Below are 4,152 nucleotides of genomic sequence, written 5' to 3'. Positions count from 1 at the left end.
CATTTGCATTTACTGGGGGAACTGGGAGAATAGGGAAGGATTCTGCCACATACATTTCCAGATGGGATTTCTGGGCTTGGCTTGTGGTGGGGCCCACACAAGCTCTCCAGCTGTGTCCTGGAATCTTGAGGGGAAGGCCTAACGGCAGGATGAAGCAAGAGATGTCCTCCTAGGGATATAAATTTATGAGGTTAAAACCTAACGCAAACACAATTTTCTCCGGAAACACCACCGCAAGGAACAAAAAGGTAAGCAAAGATGATTCCTAAGAAAATTTAGTCCATTGCGATTAACAGTTAGGGAAGAAAAGAGGGACACTATAGCAAACTCTAGGCTGGGAACAAAAAACAAGGAACATCTGATGGTTTCTACTAAAGAAGCTCATGACCCCCATTTGAAACCATTATCACTTCATGCCTAGACTACTCCCTGACCTCGGTCTCTGCTTTGTTCAATCATGTACTCCCATGATCAGGCTAATTTGGATGCAGAGTAGGAGCATGATATAAAGTAGAGCCCATGCTTGGCTCATCAACCTACATGTCCTGGTATGGGGCTGTATTTGCAAGAAGGATGGACTGGGGGTGGGGTGGGGGAGATTGTTTTTGTTTTTGTCTTTTTGTTTGTTTTCATCTACCCAGAAAAGGAGACTTACTAGAAGTTGCCTTTATGTTAGCAGTGTCCCTATGCATCTACCTTCATGCTTATTACCTCTCTGACCAAAACTATCCAGTCTTATGAGACTAGCCCCAAATCCTATTTACTTACTAAGCTTCTTCCTCTGAACTTCCAGACTTTTCTTCCATCTGTGAGACATGGTGGAGGCCAGTGGTTAGAAGTTCAATTTCTGAAGTTATGTGTCTAGTTGGAATTCCTACTCTGTCACTTACGTGTGGCTTTGGGCATGTTATTTTATCTCTCTAAGCCTCAATGTACTCAATTATCAATTAGACAACAATAGCACTTCTCTCAGAAGGTGGTTTTAAGGAATAAATGACAATGTGGTTGGGTTCGGAGCGTGGTGCTTAGCTCAAGCTGAGTGTGGACTGCATATTTATATACTCATTCTTTTCTTCATTAAATAGTTATTGAGCATCTACTACATGCCAGACACTTTCTAAGCTCTGGAGAGCCAATGGTAGGTAAACATAGTAATATCTCTGCCCACCTAGAAGCAAGTGGGGAATATAGGTGATGTTTCAAATTATGACAATAAAAACTGTAGAACGTCAATGGGGACAAGTCCAAAGGCAAGATTTCTGCTATGAGAGCCTGTAATAGGTTTTGTCCTGCTCAGAGATGTTAGAGAAGACTTTTCCGAGGATAAGATGCTTGAGTTGATATTGGAAAGAGGATGAGTAGGTGTCGACTAGTTGAAGAGGAGAGGGAAGGGTGTTCCAGGCATGGGGAACAGCACATGCAAAGGCCTTTGCTGGATGAAACCGGAAATCCTCCAGAGGAAAAGAAACAGAAAGAATAGGATGGGGCATGTATGAGACCAGGCTGCAGAGGTCAGAGGAGCAGCCTGGGCAGGGTCTTATAAGCATTGAGGAAAGAACACAGGGATGACATGGTCTCTTTTGCTTCTTCATAAGATCTCTCTAGCTTCAATGAGGAAAATTAATCAGACAATACATGGGGTAGAAGCAGATAGATCTAGAAACTACTACAGGCCTCTCGTGGAGAAAGAAGCAAAAAATGTTTGTGTTTGAGAGTTATTCTTATTTTCCTCTCAACCAAAAAATAAAGAGATACTATTTTTATTATTTTTCAGTGGGTAACACAATTTTCTATTTCTATTTATTCAAGTCTCCTATCACCATCTAAAATGTATGCCCTGTCATTTCAATTAGAGGATAAAATATTTGTAGGTAAGAGTCATTTGTATTTATTGTATAAGTTTCATGGCATCCTGCTTATAGCAACTGTAAAAAGAATATTTGCTAAGGTGTTTTTTAAATTTCATGTACTAGTGAAAGGGAGAATAATATGAATGGCTGAAACCATGAATTGTTGTGGAAGGTGTGATGATAGAAATCTTTTTCTCTGTGTTGCAGAGGAACCATGCAAAACCAGTAAGGGAAAAAAAAAAAATACTCAATTACCCCACCTGGACAAGAAGGAGGACTTCTTTTCCAGATGAGTGTCTTACCTGAAGGAAATGAGTAAAACCAGCAAAACACTCTTACTCTCCCAGGGTACTTGCAGTGAAAGACAGGATCTAAGTGACCTTCATGCATGCTCTACATGCAAAGGTTGGTGTTATTACTTACTGAAACAACACTAAGTAACCGAGCACATTCTTCTTTCTTATTTTCTTCTCAACGTCAATCTTTTACTTTACTGTTCTTTGTTTTCAGGGAAAAGCAGCTGAAATCCCAACTCAAGGTGACTTAAACCAGAAGGAAATTACTCTCTTAAATAACAGGTGGTCTAGAATCTGATGGTTCTCCAGGAAGGTCCAGAAACTCAACTAAGTCATCAAGAATGAGATTCTTTCCCACTCTGTTTTGCATAGTACTAGCTTCAAACCAAACTTGGTTCCCCTCTGTCATAAGGTAAGAAGGGTAGCCCAGGCAGGAACTTGTCGGCATAGAAGGGAAAACTCGAGAGCATCAAATACAGTAACATGCTCCCTTACTTGTCTCCATTAGAAGAAATGGAAAACTCCCCATGCTGTAAAGTCATTTCCTTCAGCCTGATGGGGCCAAAAAAGGTCACATGCCTGTTTCCTGACCAATCATGATCTCCATGAAAAATGCCATACACTGATTTGCTTAGAGTGAGATTCTACTCCTGGGAATAGAGAGGCTTCCTGAACAAAATTGGGTGTGCATTCACAAGTAGAAAAGGGAGAAAGGTGTTGGAAAGGCAACTGAGTGTGCCTTCCTAGTATGAACTGCTTTCTAGAAAAACAAGATGACTTTATAACTCATTCAAGTTCCACTTCATTTATCCATCCATTCGTCCACTCACTCGATGAATATTTATTGGGTGCTTACTCTGAACCGGGCTTTAGGCAAGCTTATTGAGGCACCTCAAGAATTTTTCAAATACCTCTGCACATATTTTTCATTCACTTGCCACATATGGAGGCAAGTAGCCATATAAAGAGACAGATGTACTCACATGGCACATTTTTAAAAACCCATGCTCCTAACACTCAGTTCTCACATTCAGATCTTCATAAATCTGGATTCCAAGGGGACCAGGTCACGATATCATTTTGGGCCATTGTCAAGGAGGATTTACGATGGCTGTTTGCATGACCCAACCATATGCTGTGGCTGGGGAAATACTCTGGTTAGCCTGATTTGACGTATGTATTGATGACAAAGAAAGTTACACCACACCACAGGAAAAAAACAACATGAAAACACTCCCCAATTTATCAGTGAACTGCCTGTAGAAATAATGACCTTCTTGGTAAAATCAAGAGATGATTAAAAATAATTAATGATACTTCTTGAAAAAGACATAACAATCAGAGGATCTGGAAGCCAGCTGTTGAAACATTTCTTGAGAAGGTATATTTTATTGGCTCTGTGAAATGTGTGCCTTTAGCCCTACAGTAAAAGGCCAGGAAAGGCAGACCTGACCCAGAGATAATGCTGGTTTTCTGTTCTTATATCTTTTCAGCACAAAGCCCAAGTCCAGGGAAACCAGGCGTGATTTTTCTGAACTGACTCGATCTTTTCCCATTAATGACGTGAGAAATCTGTGTGTCTTACCTGATGCTCTGAGATAAAGGGATTCCTTATCTTCACACGTACACCAAACGCTCGATTTCCAAAATGAAGCCAGTAAAAGAAGGAAGAAGAATGCATTGAGCCTTGGTTTCCTCATCTTTCGAGTAGAGACAATACTATCTATATCAACTAGATGGATTTGAGATTAAATAAAATACTGTTTATATATATATAAAATACCAGCAAGGGCAAGGAGTGGGGAGAGAGGTTAACTACAAAACAGCAGCATGAGGGAATGTTTTAGAGTTGCAAAACCACATCTTCATAGTGATGGTGGTTACATAGCTTTATGCTAGTCCTATACATTAAAAAGAGTGAATTTTAATTAATATTTATGTATCTATGTGTGTGTGTATATATATACACACACATGTGAGCATGTGTGTATATATATATGTGTGTG

At 40.0% G+C, this 4,152-nt stretch overlaps 1 long non-coding RNA gene across 1 annotated transcript; it reads left to right on the top strand.

The window, feature by feature from the left end:
* The first annotated feature begins 2,072 nt into the window (after nucleotides 1–2,072).
* Nucleotides 2,073–3,942, top strand: LOC112484307. Its single transcript, XR_003047979.1, has 3 exons — nucleotides 2,073–2,255; nucleotides 2,361–2,558; nucleotides 3,640–3,942. It is a non-coding gene; the product is annotated as an uncharacterized LOC112484307 (long non-coding RNA).
* The last annotated feature ends 210 nt before the right edge of the window (nucleotides 3,943–4,152 follow it).

Source organism: Pteropus alecto, unplaced genomic scaffold, assembly GCF_000325575.1.
Source record: "Pteropus alecto unplaced genomic scaffold, ASM32557v1 scaffold75, whole genome shotgun sequence".
Taxonomy (NCBI): domain Eukaryota; kingdom Metazoa; phylum Chordata; class Mammalia; order Chiroptera; family Pteropodidae; genus Pteropus; species Pteropus alecto.
Note: the sequence above shows the minus strand (reverse complement) of the source record. Positions and strands in the feature narration are given on the sequence as shown.